General features: G+C 34.9%; 1 protein-coding gene across 2 annotated transcripts in view; it reads left to right on the forward strand.

The window, feature by feature from the left end:
* The first annotated feature begins 9967 nt into the window (after positions 1–9967).
* Positions 9968–17756, forward strand: part of MMRN1 (multimerin 1) — a 72821-nt gene continuing 65032 nt past the window's right edge. Inside the window, exon 1 of one of the 2 annotated variants that reach the window (XM_072810795.1) lies at positions 9968–10123. The gene's annotated coding sequence lies outside the window, so the exon portion shown is untranslated. The remainder of the gene's footprint in view (positions 10124–17756) is intronic. The other variant, XM_072810794.1, reaches the window with a different exon arrangement.

A 17756-nucleotide genomic window follows, 5' to 3' on the forward strand; every position in this document is an offset into this window, starting at 1 on the left:
TAAAATCAGAGTGAAATCAATGAAGTAGAAAATAGAGGAATAAATTTCAGGAATAAAAGAGATGACATTACTACGTAACCTACAGATATAAGATGGATAATAAGAAAATATTCTGATCAACTTCTGGCCAATAATTTCAAAAATCTAGAGTAAATAAATGAATTCCTAGAAAGACATCAACTGCCAGGTCTCACTCAAGAAAAAAGTCACATCAGCAGATAACCTGAATTGCTCTATATTAATTAAAGAAATTGAACTGAAATTATAGTTTAAAATCTTCTGACAAGAAATCCCAGGCACAGATGACTTCACTGGAGGATCCTATCAATCATTTAAGGAAAAAATAATATCTATACTACACAGACCTATTCAGAACATTGAAGAGATGTGGATGCTTTCTATCTATTCTGTGAGGCCACCACAACTCTGATACCAGAAACAGACAAACATATTTAAAAATCTAACATAAACAAACATATATGTAAAACTTTTAAAGAAAGAAATCTACAAGTATTAAACTCTTTTAGTATATTTTTTGATATTTAAGAATGTCTACAATTTAAAAAGACTGACCAAATCAAGGATGGTCAATAATGTAAAACAACTGGAATTCTCACACATTTTTGATGAAACTATAAAATGATGCAACCATTTCAGAAAATAGTTTGTTTCTTAAAAGTTAAATATACATCTGCCCAAGAAAAATGAGAGCATGTGTCCATACAAAGACTTATATATGAATATTCAGAGCAGCTTTATCTAATAGCCAAAAAAACTTGAAACAATCATATGTATATCAATAGATAAAAAGATTAACAAATTGGAGTGCATGCACAGAATAAAACTGTACTCTGAAATAAAAAAGAATGAACTACTGATACATGGATAATTATAAAAATAATTATGCCAAAGGGTGCCTGGGAGGCTCAATCAGTTAAACATTCATGATCATGATCTCATGGTCCTGGGATTTGAGCTCTAAGTCAGGCTCCTTGTTCAACAAAGAGTCTGCTGGAGATTCTCTTTCTCCTTCCCCATCACTTAGTTTACCCATCCCATGACTGACCCCCTCTGGTAACCACCAATTTGTTCCCTATAGTTAAGAATCTATTTCTTGATCTCTCTCTCTCTCTCTCTCTCTCTCCTCCCCTTTGCTTTTTGTTAAGTTTCTCATATTCTGCATGTGAGTGAAATCATACAGTATTTGTCTTTCTCAGACTGTCTTCTTTCATTTAGCATTATACTCTCTAGCTCTATCCACGTCCTTGCAAATGGCAAGATTTCATTCTTTCTGATGGCTGAATAATGTTCCATTGTAAATATAAAAAGGCCTTCATCATTTATCATTTTCACATGAAAATATTTGTCACTGGGATGCCTGGGTGGCTCAGCAGTTGGCTCAGAGCGTGATCCTGGAGTCCCAGGATCGAGTCCCACATCGGGCTTCCTGCATGGAGCCTGTTTCTCCCTCTGCCTATGTCTCTGCCTCTCTCTGTGTCCCACATGAATAAATAAATAAAATCTTTAAAAAAAGAAAATATTTGTCATTTCTTGATTGTCACAGAAATCTTTTCTAAGAAATTCATCATAAAGTCTGAAAAAATAAAAGATTTAACTTTCTGAAGATGTTATTTTAAAACACAACTTTTGACCCAAGTGGAATCTTATGGTGTGGAATGTTGTATGAGATATTTTTGAACAAGAAGATGGTTTCTGGGACGCCTGGGTGGCTCAGCGGTTTAGCGCCCGCCTTAGGCCCAAGGGCATGATCCTGGAGTCCCAGGATCGAGTCCCACATTGGGCTCCCTGCATGGAACCTGCTTCTCCCTCCTCCTGTGTCTCTGCCTCTCTCTCTCTGTCTATCATAAATAAATAAATATTTAAAAAAAAAAAAAAAAAAAAAGAAGACGGTTTCTGTGCTTTCTGGTGACTTTGAGCCAAACCACACTTGAGTTGAACCACACTGCTCTTCTTTCGATACTCCCTCAGTCTCAGAATCCTTGCCTGGTAATCACAAATGAAAGTATAACAATTGCTGTATTTGTACCATTCTATTTTTAAAATCTGCCCTATAAGTTTATTTAGCAAGTACTTGAAATATTATAGAGATTGCAGTAGGAACAAAATTCTGCCTTCACGGAATTTACAGTGTTATGGAGAAGGGGTGGGCAACACATACAATTATGAGTTTATTGTCGAGTACATGATGAAATAATAAGTGCTGAATAAGAAAAATACAGCAGGGAAACAGATACAGAATATTGGGGCAAGGCAGGTGGGTGTTCCCATTTTGAAGAAAATGATCAGATCTGATGCATAATGTGACTATAGTTGATAACACTGTATTGCATAGTTGAAATTTTCTCAGAGAATAGAACTTAAATCTTTTCTCTCTCACACACACAAAGATAACTATGTGTAGTGATGGATGTGTTAATTAACTGGATGGAAGGAATCCTTACACATACACATATCAAATCATCACCTTATGCACTTTAAGTATCTTACAATTTTGTCAATTATACCTCAATTCAAAACATAAGTAAATAAATAAAATAATCAGGGAAAGCCTCAATGAGCCAACATTTAAGGAAAGACCTAAAAGAATGAGGGGGCAAGCATGAGGATCCCTGGAAAAGAGTGTTCCTGATGGAAGAAACAGCTTACATAAAGGCCTTGACATAAAACTGTTCAGGGAGGCCAGCATGCAGTTTACAGTGAGCAAGAAGTAGAGTCATGGTCAGATGTGGCTAGGCCAGAGCTATATGGCCATATATGTCATTCTAAAAAGGTAATCAAGTGATCTTGAAACAATGACACACAACACTCATCCCTATGGAGGGCTTCTTCTGTTCAAATCATTTTCTGCAAGAGCATAACGTAAATAAGCAAAATAGATGGCATTTAAAAACTATTAAACATATTTCTTTTTTAATGCATTTCCTAGCCACCAATTTTTCATTGCTTTTACACTCAATTATCCTTGTAAAAATGTATTAGAAAAAGAGAAAATAATAAAATAAACTCCCATACCAAAACCAGAGAATCAAGATTTTTATAAAATTATGGATATTTTATTCTTTTTCTCCTTTCCTGAAATATTTTAAGGCAATTCCAGATCTACTTATTGCACCCTTACACATTCATTTGCATTGCTAAAAATAGAACCATATTCTCATGTAACTGCAAAACCATTATCACAGATAAGTATATCAGATTATTCCTGTTCATTTAACATAGTTCATTACCAAATTTCTCTGATTTTTCAAAATGTCTTTTTGTGACTTGTTTGCACCAATACCCAAACTCAATGGCACTTCCTAAAGAGTAATGACAATTTTACTGTCTATGTGGTCTCACCTTAAATCATCTTATTACTAAAATATTTTTGTCTTCTTGACTACTAAATTAGAGAATTAAGCAGTTAATTATAATTACAAGCACAAATTCTATACTGTGTGTGACTTTAAATGAAGATGTTCAAAATTAATGCATTAGTATTAATTTTATTGCTGCTATTACTAAATCAACTAATTCATTATACTATTACCTAAATTGTAGATCTGTTGTTTTATTATTATTTTTTTAAACCATAGAGGGCTTAGCTTACATACATATAGCTTAGATATATTCAAACTTTATGCAAAATCACTACAGGAAAGAAAATAGGAAAAGCAGCCCAGGTGACAACAGCATAGAAAATAAACTGGAGAATATTATGCTGAGTGAAATAAGTCAATCAAAGAAGGACAATCATCATATATTTTCACTCATATGTGGAATATAAGAAATAGTGAAAGGCATTAAGGGAAAGGAGGGGAACTGAGTGGGAAAAATTAGAGAGGGAGACAAACTATGAGAGATTCCTAACTCTGGGAAACAAAGGGTTGCGGAAGGGGAGGTTGGTGGGGGGGTAAGGTAACTAGGTGATGGGCACTAAGGAGGACACTTGATGGGGTGAGCACTGGGTGTTATACTATATGTTGGCAAATCGAACTTAAAACCAATGTAAAAAAAAATAAAGCAGAGGTCTTGAAGTGACCTCCAGGTTAATACTTCTAATTAATTAATTAATAAATTAATTTTTAAAAATGGTCCCAGCAGGGATAAGTGGAGGCCCAGTGTCCTTTCAAATAAGGATTTATTTTGCATATTACTATTAGGAATGTTAAGCCTTAGTTCCAACATTATTGCAATACATTTACAAAACAGCATTTGATTTAGGTCATATGAATCCGTAGCAGAATTTTTACAAAGCTTCAATTTCCCCTTCATATATTTCTCTGAAGCTTACTCATGCATTTTTATAAAAAATAAAAATTTCTCTCCTGTTTTAGTTCAAAATCAATGATAGCATCTCTCTTTGCTTCATGTATTTGTTGAGTTTTGGCCTTCCTTTATTAAATATTCTTCAGTAGCAGATCACTTGGTGTAAAGAATGTAGAAAATGAGTTGATACTGATGGCCCCATTTATCAAATACCCGGAAAATATGATTTTGTGTTATCTTCAAGTATACATTATTGAAACTTAACTGAACAAAGGACACAACTTTAATTAACTTTCCTCTCCTTTCCCAAAAATCATATGCTGACTGATGGTAAACTTTCCGGTGTCCTTCAAGTTCAAAGGAGAGGGGATTTGAAGATTCTAACATATTAAAGTCACACATGTAAACTTTTCATAATGGAGGTTGATCTCTGACTGACATTGAGTACCATGACATTAACTTCCCACAACTGGAATCATTTTTCCACCTTCACAAGTATGCCTTTTTTTAAAAAATATATTTTATTTATTTATACATGAGAGACATAGACTGAGAGAGAGAAGTAGAGACATAGGCAGAGGGAGAAGCAGGCTCTCTGAGGGAAGCCTGATGTGGAACTCGATCCCAGAACCCCGGGATCACTATCTGAGCAGAAGCTGACGTTTTACCACTGAGCCACTCAGGTGCCCCCACAGGTATGCTTTAAATGTAAAATATAGTGTAGGTTTTCATTGAAGTTTAGGGACACAAGGTTGAAAACATGGGTTATACTAGTCTCATTATTTTGTAAATAAGTACTATGATCTCAAGAATTAGGAAAAACTGAAATATCCAAGTTAACTTATGATAGATTTGATATGTTCTCCCATTATCTCTCAATCATATTAATTTGCCTAAAAATGATCACTTTCCTATAATTATTGACTGATTGATTCAAATTTCAAAACAATGTTTGAAGCTCTGTGTAATTTACTCAGTTAGCACTTAGGTTGGATGCCAATCACTGGAAATCCCCATTAACTGTGGCTTAAATTGTATAGAAGTTTACTTTTCTCTCTATTCAAAAAGTCTGGACATGGTCAGTCCAGCATCAGAGAGATATACCACAATGTCAAGGACCCAGGCTCTTCCATGCTCATACTTCTCCCCACATGGATTTTGTTTCCAAGCTATTCTCTTGATTCAAGGTGATTGTCAGAACTCCAGATACTTCATCCAAAAAGAAAGAAGGGGCAAAGAAAGATGCAAATGCAATTCTTTAAGAACATTTTCTGGCAGATCGACACAATCTCTCATTACAACCCACTAAATTTAGTCACATGGCTGTAGTAGACTGCAGGGAATACTAGGACATGTGGCCTTCATTCAGCTAAAATAAGGGGTCCTTTACTATGGAAAAGGGGGAATTAGATATTTGCAGATGTTACAGTTCAATGTCTCTGGGAAACAGATTATAAAATGGAGATTAGGGGATCCCTGGGTGGCTCAGCAGTTTGCTGCCTGCCTTTGGCCCAGGGCATGATCCTGGAGTCCCGGGATCGAGTCCCACGTTGGGCTCCCAGCATGGAGCCTGCTTCTCCCTCTTCCTGTGTCTCTGCCTCTCTCTCTCTCTCTCTCTCTCTCTGTGTCTATCATAAATAATAAATAAATAAATAAATCTTTAAAAAAAATGGAGATTACTTCCAAGGGTGTTTACTAGAAAGTATTCCTGAGAGCAACAGTTATGGAAGGCTGAGGGAGTAGTTGTGGGCTGGGAGACAAGTTGAGATGCTTTTTAGTTCCAGTAAAGACCTAGGTCAATCCATTCAGAATTATCCGTAGTCAGCCTGAGGAAGCTGAGTTTTTATATTTCAACTTTGGTCACTTGCTGTGGGCTACAGTTGAGAAAAGGTCCAGCCCTGAGCAAGGCAGTTATTTTCAGCTGAGATAATTCCCAAAGAAAGCTGACAGTTTCAGGCTCTCTTCCAGCAGTTGGGGGAATAAATTCTTTATTCCTGAAGAGGAACCTCGGTGGCATCTACCACAGCAGACTGCAGATTGGTGCTATGGACAACTGAAAAAAAAAAAAAAAAGAAAGGAAGGAAGGAAAGAAAGAAAGGGAGGAAGAGCACATCCTGCCCTGTACACTTGAGGACTTAATGTGCCAGTTCTATTCCAAATAGCTCTAACACAAGTAGAAAGGATTAAATCTTTAAAGAGAAGTACAAATAAAAAGCTATGGGAATTCAGAAGTTACTTTTCATCTACTCAGTTACAATTCTTATCAAGAACCTACTGTATGTTAAATCTCATGCTAGGCAATGAGATAAAACAAATGAATGTGATTAATGTGTTCCTTTGCCATCATGGAATTTCTCCCTTTGGGGGAGAATGATTGAAAACAAGTAAGTGAAATAACAGCTAATTGTGATATGTGGTAGGAAGGAAATGAATACTAAATAAACAACTAATTGTGAAATACATATTTGAAGGAGATACTTGTAAGGAAGAAGGAACAGTTGAGAACTAATTGAGAATTAATGATGAGAATAAAGCAGCCTTTGGAAGACAGATTTCTAGGCAAGGGGCTCCCAAATGTTCAATGACAAAGTAGCAAATTTGAGACCAAAGGAACATCAGCATGACTGGGACACAGTAGGCAAGGAAAAGAGTACTGTAAGGTGAGATTGAAGTAAAATCATTAGTGTCCTGAGAATCTGGGTTGCATTTTAGGCATTGTGGAAAAGTCAAGAATTGAACACAGGAACACACATAATCTGATTAGACTTTTATGTAAATTACCCCTGGCTGCAGTAGAGAAAGTGATATTTAGGGATTGAGAAGGCTTCAGAAAACTTGACATTACTTTTTTTTTTTTTTAAGATTATTTATTTATTTATTTATTTGAGAAAGAGAAAGAGCATGAACAGAGGTGGGGGGAACAGGGGGAAAGGGAGAAGCAGGGAGCCTGCTTCTGAGTCCTCTGCTGAGCAGGGAGCCCAATGCGGGGCTTGATCCCAGGACCCTGATATCAGGACCCGAGCAGAAAGCAGACGCTTAACCCACTGAGCTACTTAGGCACCCTAACTTGACATTACTTTGGAAAACTGCTTTCAACAATTATTCTGGAGATGCAATAATAAGATCAAAAGAAAAATTTTGACTCATGAAGTTTCTTTTCCACAAGGAGATTCTCTCTGTTTCTCTCTACTTACATACACATACCAGCACATAAATTTATGAAAATCAGTATGGAAGAAAAGTAACCTCTGAATGACTCCCATGTCTCTTTATTTTCTATTGGCTCTTTAAAATGCTTATTCCTTGGGGTGCCTGGGTGGCTAAGTCAGTTAAGTATCTGACCTCAGCCTAGGTCATGATCTCTGAGAACTGGGATTTAGCCCCACCTTGTGGCCTGTCAGACTTTGCACTCAGTGGGGAGTCTGCTTCTCTCTTTCCTCTCCATCTGCCCCTCCCCTGCTCATGCATCTCTCTCTCTCTCTCAAATAAATAAATAAAATCTTTTTTTAAAAAATGAAGTGCTTATTCCTTTACCTTGTATTAGAGCTATTTGGGAGATACACACACACACACACACACACACACTCTCTCTCTTTCTCTTGTTTATATATATATATATTTCTTTCTCTTGTTTATATATATATAATTATATATTCTATATGCTATACATGTACTTATGCATATATACATATATACATTATGCATAGATACGATATATACATAACACCACATAGACATTACATATAATATACTATATACTAAATTATGTAAAAATAATGAGTTTTCTTGTTTTTAAAAAATTTGAGTAAGATACTAACTTTATTAGAATACCTTAAATAGTAGAATCTCAATTTTATCATGCCTAATGCTACACATATGCTCACACAGTATTTTCTGTTGAATTCACATACTTCTGTTTATATATTTCTGTGAAAATAATTTTATATTTTTCTTGTAATGAACAATTATTGTTTTAAATGCTTTTGCCTCTTTTTCAATTTTATGTGAAATTATATCCATCCAAGCATAATTTTTTATTTTACAATGCAATGTTTAAGTCATTTAGTGCCAAAGCAAAAATATTTTTATTTATCTATGACTCATGATTCAATTCATTCTATTTGTGATGAGATAATACATTTATAAGGTATTTCAGGAGTTTTCTACCCAGACTATAAATAGGACAGGCCTGGGGAGCATAGAGAAGAGCTAGATACAATATTCCTCATGACATTGTATTCTTTTTTTTTTTTTATTTTTTTTTATTTTTTTATGACATTGTATTCTTATAGAATTCTGGATAGAATTTTGAATTACTTCATGTGAGAGATTAATGATAGTATTTTATGGTTCTACCTACTTCTCAAAAGTTAGATAGCTAATGGAATACATGCCTCATTAAAAAACAAAACAAAACAGAAAAAAACCCCACTGTGTTCTAGTTATTCCTTTTTTCTCTAAAAATGTCTTTGTTTATATATCTCTATATAATAGATATATAATTTGTCCCTCAAAAATAGACACTAAAAAACTCACTGAAATTTAGTTATAATGACATTTCCACCCATGTGCATCTAAACTTTCAAAAATGTTTCACACAGACACATTTGAATGCCCTAAAATCTGGAGACTGTGGGTTTTTGTTTTTTTTTTTTTTTTAAGATTTATTTATTTATTCATGAGAGACACAGAGAGAGAGAGGCAGAGACACAGGCACAGGGAGAAGCAGGCTCCATGCAGGGAGCCCGATGTGGGACTCGATCCCGGGACTGCAGGATCATGCCCTGAGCCAAGGGCAGGCGCTCAACGGCCATGCCACCCAGAGATTCCTGGAGACTGTTTTTCAACAATGAACAATGTGTTTGGTTAGGGAATCTCAGCTGACTGTAGAGAAAAATCTCTAAGGGAGCAAAATATACTTGAGGAAGAACTCAAACTTGTGTCAAAGCTTCCACTGCTTTTAGCTACAGGGGCAGGCACCCACATACTTATTGATCACCTACCCTGTGTAAGATTGGTTCTGAGGATTTAAAAGACAACAGAGCAGGGGTCCTACCTTGGCTTGCATAAGATTTGTTTACTTTATAGAAGAAAGGTGACAAATGCTAAAATAGGCAGAAGCTGAACTGAGCGGATTCAGTTGACTGAAATCTATGTTCTAGAAAAATTTTGTCTGAGATGCAAACTTGGAAGAACTCATTCTCCTCCCACTTACAAGAGCTGTAGAAGAAACGATAGAATGTTCTAGCAAAGAATTAGATTTATCAGTGAGGTGTGGCTGGCTCTGAAATGCTCTCAGGAATGCAGCCCAGGGCTGCAATAATGGTGTTCATCAGAAAGCTAGAGCAGTTTACCCTAGTTTCCATTACAGTTTTTCTTGTTTCTAAATGGGATAGAATTAAAAGTCGAACTCTTAAAAATGATGATTTACATCTTATGCCTGCTTTCGTACAGGCTTAAATATTACAGATTAACGAAATATATTGCCATCAAGAAACTGGAGAAAAGTCTTGGCCTTGCATTATTTGGAACACATTAATCACAGCGGTGACTAAACCTTCATCTTGGGTAACACTTTTTAGTAAGAATCTAGGATTAAATGCAACACTGAAAGGACAGGAGGCGGGCCGGGGTCAGTGCCCTCAGGCATCTTAGTTTCTTGGTCTCTGGGCTTCTGTTGCTAGGCATTCACAGAAAGAATAAAGGCAAGGCCCTCCTAAGGGTGCTTCCCCCCCTGCTCTTCTTAAGCTCCTGTTTCTCTGCTTCAGCAAACAAGTGAATATTTGTGGAGACAGCCTAAAGAGAGTCCCACAGAAGTTTCCACATGTATATATCCTGTGCAAAGGATATTAAGGTAAGAACGACCCATGATTTCTTTTTTTAATCAACATTCTGCCTGAAAGAAAAAAATCCTAAAGATAGAGAGAAGTTTGCTATTTATTGTTGCTTCTAACAAGATTACTGGTCACCTTTGAGTTATTAATAGTGTTAGCACTTCTGTAACATACAATGAAAAAGAATTTTACAGCATTTTTCCATTAAAATTTTTCCAAAACATTGTAATCCAGTAGGCATGTGTGTAGATAAAATCTTCTGGTCAAATTTCACGCTTTTTATGAAAATAGCCTGAAGAAAAACATTTCATTGGAAACTGTTGTAATGTTATTATCACTCATGGTACAGTCAATTGCATGGCTATTCTTTTAGTTGATAGACTAACTCATCTACTAAATCAATAGTCTTTGTTTCATGAAACTGTTACTTTTTTGGTGGTTGTATGTTGCTGCTTTAATTTCACAGATACTCTGCTCTGGGTGTAGAAGCCATAGGGAGAGACAATTAGTATGTTTGCAAATATGGCTGCTTTCTTTTGAAACCAAGCTCTGTGTTCATTGTTTCTACTATTTCCCTAATGTAACAAGAAGTTGACTTCTATTGTTAACAAAAGTTAAGAATCTAAATTAATATGTGAGATTAGGTTAACCTGGGAGAGAAGGTTTAGTTTAAGCTGTAGGCTTAAAGGATCTGGATTCAAATGGCAGTTCTGTCATTTTCCAGTAAATACCCTGGCCAGTTACTCGATTTCCTGGTAAAATGGAGATTGTGAGTCACATGTCACATGCCTTAGAGAAATTGAATAGGATTAATTTAGTTTATGTGGCACTCGATGCAATGCTTAGCACAGAATCAGTGCATAATGAGCTAACAATCATAATTGTCAGGAGAAGGCAAATCAGTGTTAATCTGTTCTTCTATTGGCCTAACATCTGTCCATTGAGAGTTAATAGAACAGGGGAGCCATACAGAAGGCTTTCTAGTGTGTAGAGTGAGAATAAAGTTTAAAACAAGCAGGGATGGATGGGTCCAGGCTCTTGTCTTGGTAGGAGGAGAGGAAATGTAATGGAAATTAAACTGAGGATTGGTAAAGTATAGCTCTGGTTTTGTGAGATAATAATATTCCAACTTTTATTAATATATGACTTTACATTGTATACAATGGTCTCATAGGCCCTGAGCCATGTAATCATTGGAGGAAGAATACAGAGGAGGTAACTGAAGCTTGTCTAGACCAAGACACATGTCTAAAACCATACCAGCGGTACATGACGGAATGAGATGAGAAAAAGATCCTGGGTTCAAACCTGCAGCCATTTGACATGCTGCCTTCTTTCTATGCCCCCTGCCTATGGTTCTAAAAAGAATAAAGGATTTAGAAGAAAGCGGTTCATGAAAATACGAGAGAAACATTGTGTTTTATTAGGCTAGATGTATTCAGGGGGGAGATTATTATCTCTTGGGATTTGGAGGCAGCAGCACTGATAAAATTAAGGGAAGGTTATTTGTTGGCTTTTTCATGAAAATCTGGAGAATTTCTGTGCCTATATTCCTAGGAATGTTTTGAGCAGATAATACCCTTTTCTGGTTCTTTAATTTAACCAGTGGTACGCAGATTTGCATACTGTAAGATAAGCAACAAACTGTAACTACTGAGAGAGGTAATTTCTTAATTTTATTGTTGTGTTGCTAGCATCTAGCTAAATTTAAATCAAATGTAAATTCTAATCTAGCAGATACATACTTCCAAACTAAAAATTTCATATGTAAATTTGAAGCTATACATTTATAACACATTTCTTAAATTTAGTAATTGCTTATTCTAAGGTATTAAGGTCTCCAAGGGAATGTCGAGGTTTCTAAGTCATGACATACAAAATCTTTAAAATTTGAGAATTAATATCGGGTGTACTTGTTTTGTTAAAATGAGTTCTTCTAACTCTAAAAACAAGTGTTCTCGTTTTGTGTGAATGATAATATATGAATAAATTATATATGCCTTTTCTTTCCTTTTTTAATGAAGGCCTGAGAAAGGAATATTAATGAAAGGTGTTTTGTGTTTGTCAGTGTTGCTCAGGGCGAATGTAAAATGTCATTCTGATTGCACTGTTACTACAACTTTAGTAATGGTGTATCTAGCATTGATACATAATCCCACCTTCTTCCATCTACTGATGTATTGTTGCAAATTATATATTGAATCCATTTCCACAAGGCTTCCTTTCAATTTATAATTTAGCTTTTGAGAACTGAACAGTAATGATACAACTAATGAAGGAATTTGGTATAATAAGTTATGTGTCAAAGTTACTAAGAATACTTCCGATGAAAATGAAGTGTTTTGTGAGCTATTTTTGTTCTGATTATAACACTTCTTTACGACATCTGGCCATTTCCTAAATTTATTACTAATGAGGGTTTGTCAGCAGCTGATATATCTCCAAATTTAAGTTAAATTTATTTAAATTGAGGGGTTATATTAACCACTTTCCTGCTGCTTAAGAAAAGTAACCCTTGCAGAAAGATTACTTTCATATTTTGATGATATCTATATGTTACAATGACATTTCAGTAGAACAAGCATTCTCCTTTAATTTAATTCTATAATACGGAGAAATATTATTGGCTTTTCATTTTTCTACCATAAGTGGGTTTTGTTGTGATAAAAAACAATAATCATAATTGTTGGATTTATCTTCAACTACTTAGTATTAGGTCTTTTTGTAATTGCTGTCTTATTACAAAGTCATGCTCTTTTTTAAAAAAAAAAAAGATTTTATTTATCTATTCATGAGAGACACAAAGAGAGAGGCAGAGACATAGACAGAGGGAGAAGCATGTTTCTTTCAGGGAGCCTGATGCAGGACTCAATCCCGGGACTCCGGGATCACAAACCAAACCAAAGGCAGGTGCTCAACCACTGAGCCACTCAGGCATCTCATAAATCTATGATTTTGATATTTAACCATTTTTACCAATATTTTGGCTTAACAGTAAATATAAATATGGATATATGTAATTAGACATGTGCATATATATGTATATGTATGTGTATGTGTGTGTAAATATATGTTATTGAAACAGTACTTTAACATTTTCCCCCATTAATAAAATTAGGACAAGTCTAAACTCTAAATTTATCTGGGCTTATGTGGTTTTAAGAGAATGTATTATGAAGACAGAGTTAAGTATAGAAAGACTACTGACTTGGTTTTAGAAAACCTAAATTTTAGTCCTGGTTCTAACACTGAAGTTTCCTTAATGTCCCACTGTATTCTTATCCTCCATTTCATGTCCCAGGCATATGAAATTTTTGGTAAATATCAAGCCAACTTAAGATGACCCTCTGTCCTAGAAATCATCTCTGCTTCACAGATGGATGTAAGAATTAGATTTGTTTTATTTAGAAAAGGAAAGATTGTATACTTAAAAAAGATCAACTCGCTGCTGAAAAGAGGCAAACATTCTTGATTTCAAGCTTATTAAGTTATTTTTCTTACACTTAAAAAATTAATGTGTAAATTACACACCATAAAATGTTCAGCTCTTCAGTATTCAATTCATTGATTTTGACAATTGTATATACTTAGTACCCACAACCCAAAGCAAAATGTAAAATATTTCCATTATCCCAAACAGATCTTTCATGTCTGTTGCTAATAAATCCTCCTACGCCCAGAGGAAGCTACTTTCTGATTTTTACCATAAATTAGTATTTCCTGTTCTTCGATTTCACATACACAGAACTGTAACATAGATACTCTTTTCTGCTTCAAATCTCTCACTCAACATATTAATTTGGAAGTCATTCATGTTATCCACATACATCAGCATTTTATTCTTTTTTATTATAGTTGTATTTTACTATTAGACATTTCACTCTTCATTTATACCTTCTCTTGATGGACATTTGAATTGTTCTCAGTTTGGGGTTACTACTACAAATAAGACTTTTCTAAATCCTCTTGAACGAATGTTCTTGTGGACATGTTTTTATTTCTCCTGGGTAAGTACATCAGTGTAAAATTCCTTTGTCACAGGTGAGGTACCTGTACTTTGTTGCAGGATTTCAGGGTTCTTGTCCCACGAAATCGAAGAATGAATCTCGTGGTCACAAAGGGTGAAGTGAAGTGAGAGTTTACTAAGTGCAGGTGAGAACAGAGAAGAAAGAAAAAAGCTCTCTAGAGCAAGAGGGGTCCCGAATGGGTTGCCACTGAAGGTTGTCAATGGCAGTCTTTTATTGAGAACTGACTAGGAAACTTGTGGCCTTGAGACTTTTGTGCCCTTCCCTTATCTCTATTCCCCTCTGTCTTACTGTCTTCACCTGCCAGGAATAGTTTCCTAGGCAGTCAGGGGAGGCAGGGGCTTCCTCTCTCTCCTGCCTACCACTTACCCTCTTCCCTACTCACGGGACCACATCTGTGGGCAGAAAGAGCTATCCTGAGATTGTGAGAAGTGATTGATTATATACTTTTTAATTAGTGTCGGTGAGGGATGGTCCCAGTCTCCAAAGAATATGAAAGCAAGGCCAGCTGCTGCCATGGTAAGGTTACTTTTAAACATAAAGGCACAAAGGCAGCCACAAATTCCTTGAGGAAAGTTATGCTCTTCATGTCTCAGGGACCTCTCAGTGCATGGCCAGCTGTAGGAGATTTCAATTTAAGCTACATTTCCTTTGCCTTTATTTCCCACATCACTTTCAACTTCATAATTGCCACACAATTCTCCAAAGTGGTGGTACCATTTTATATTTCTACTGGAAATACGTGAAATTCTGATTACCTTATTCCCTTCCAGCACTTGGAAACAAAAACCTTGTTTTTGTTTTTTACTTTTAGTTTTTCTAATGTCTGAGAAATGGCACCTAATTATAGTTTTAATTGCTTTGCTTTGCTCTGATAACTGAATATATCAGGCACCTTTTCAGGTATATGTTGGCCATTTGTACATCTTCTTTTGTTATGTGTCTGTTCAAGGGGCTTTTGCCAATTTATTAATAGGATTGTTTGTATTTTTATAATTGATTTATAGGAATTTCTTTTATATTCTGGATGAGTAATTTGTTTAAATATATAAATGCTTATGATTTTTATTCAGTGTAGGGCTTGCTATTCATTTTCTTAATTGTGTCCTTTAAATAGCTGAAGCTTTTAGTTTTGAAGAGGTTCAATGTATCACCTTGTTTATGGTGTATACTTTTTGTGCCCCATCAAAGAAATCTTTTTTAAGATCATGAAGCTATTCTGTTTGCTACTTAAAGGTTATGATTAGTTTTTATTTAGTATTTAGTATATGATCCATCTTAAGTTTAAGTTTAAAGTGTATTAGAGGTGAAATTTCATTTTTAAAATTTACATATTTATTTGCTCCTGTATCTTTTGTTAATAAGATGTTGGTAGGGGGCACCTGGGTAGCTCAGTGGGTTAAGTATCTACTTTCAGCACAGGTCATGATTCCAGAGTTCCACATTGGGCTCCCTGCTCAGTGGGGAGTCTGTTTTTCCCTCTCGCTTTAAGCCTCCCCCCTGTTCCTGCTCTCTCTCTCTCTCTCTCTCTCATTTTCTCTGTCTCTCAAATAAAATATTTTTTAAAAGATTTATTATTATTATTATTATTATTATTATTATGATCATCATCATTGAATTGACAGTGCTTTTTCTCAAAATCATTGTGGATTGATTCCTTGGCCCACTCTTTTCTTCAAGTGTTCTATTTTAAGAGAAAACTCTCTTACCCTTACATTATTTGAAACACCAATATTACACTGTTCTGATTATTATAGACTAAATCTTAAAATCAGATAGTGTGAGCAATTCAATTCAGTTCTTTTAAAAAATTTCTGGACTATTTTGCACCCATTATATTGTGAATTGCCTAAATTCACTGATTTGTAGGATTTTTTTTTTGAAGATTTTATGGAATTTCTGTGTGCATAGTTATGCCATCTTATAAAAGCATTTCACTTTTTCCTTTCTAGTCACTATGCTTGTTTCTTTTGTTTACCTTGTTGGAATGGCCAAGATTTCCAGCACAATAGTGAATAGAAGTTGTCAAAGCAAACATTTTTACTTGTTTTTTATATTGGGGGAAAAACATTTAAAGTTTCATGATTAATAAAGATGTTATCAGCACATGTCTTGTTGATGCTTTACTATTTCTAGTGTGCAGAGGTATTTTAATATAAACCAGTATTTAGGGTAGCCCTGGTGGCTCAGCGGTTTAGCGCCGCCGGCAGCCCAGGGCGTGATCCTGGAGACCCGGGATCGAGTCCCACCTCAGGCTCTCTGCATGGAACCTGCTTCTCCCTCTGCCTGTGTCTCTGCCTTTCTCTCTCTGTCTCTATTAATAAATAAATAAAATCTCTGAAAAAAATAAACCAGTATCTAATTTTGTTCAATGCTTTTGCTGTACTTATTTAGACACATACACATACTTTTTAAAAGTTAACTTATTTTCTTTTGCTAATATGGTGAATTACATTGCTTGATTTCTAAATGTAACTCAACCTTGAATTCTTGGAATAATCTCCATGTGGTTATGATATATTAGCCTTTTACATAGTGCAATTTAGTTAGAGTATTTTGTTTTCATGTCTGTGAAGGATATTAGTCAGTGGTTTTATTTTTATTGAAATATTTGGCATTGTAATAGTTGGTATTCGTGTTTTTCTGGCTGCATAAATTGAGCTGGGATATATTATTTCCTCTTCTATGTTTGATAAAACTTCGTGAAAACTTGTGGTATTTCTTCCTTAAATTTTTGTTAGAATTTGCTAGGGAAGCTATTTGGGCCTGGAGTTTTCTTTGTTGGAAAGTTGTTTTTATGAATGGAGCTTTTTAGATTTTTGTTTCTACGTCTCTATCACTTTTAATGATATACATTTCATTTAAATTGTCAATATATTGGTATACAGGTCTTCTGGAGACTAATTCTTTCAGGGTTTGCCTAATAAATATATCTTTATTTCCCCTTTGACAGATATTTTTATTAGCTGTATAATTCTAAACTAACAGATTTCATTTTTTCTTTGAAATCTTTAAAGATGTCATTTGGCTTCATCTCACATTGACTATATTTAATGAAAAGTCAGCCATAACTGTTCCACTCTTTATGTAATATGATTTTTTTTAAATTATCGAGTGCTTTCAATATTTTCTTTTTATTCTTGGTGTTTCAGGATTTTACCTATGATATGCCTAGGCATAATTTCCTTCCTGGGGTTTTCTGAACTTCTTGATGTTTGAATTGATGTGCTTTATCAATTTTGGAGAATTTTTATCTATTACCTTTCAAAATTTATCTTTTGTTCTAATTTCTCTTTTCTCCTTTATTTTTGTCTTTATGTACTCCAATTATATGTATGTCATACTTATGAAAGTGTCTCACAGATCTCCAGCACTGTTCCTTTCTTTCATCTACACATTTACCTTTTTTGTCTTTCAGTTTGGATAATTTTTTTTGACCTGTCTTCAAATTAGCTAATTACTTTCTTTGATATTTCCACTGTGCTATTAAACTTATCAAATGAGTTTTCTATTTTTGATATCATGTTTTTTTATATCTAGCATTTCCATTTAATGTTTTTAACAATTTTGTCTCTGCTGAAATTCTCTTTGTGGTCAGACATATTGCCTGCATTCGCTACCACATTCT

The sequence above is a fragment of the Canis lupus genome, chromosome 33 (genome assembly GCF_048164855.1).
Source record: "Canis lupus baileyi chromosome 33, mCanLup2.hap1, whole genome shotgun sequence".
NCBI classification, from domain to species: Eukaryota; Metazoa; Chordata; class Mammalia; order Carnivora; family Canidae; genus Canis; species Canis lupus.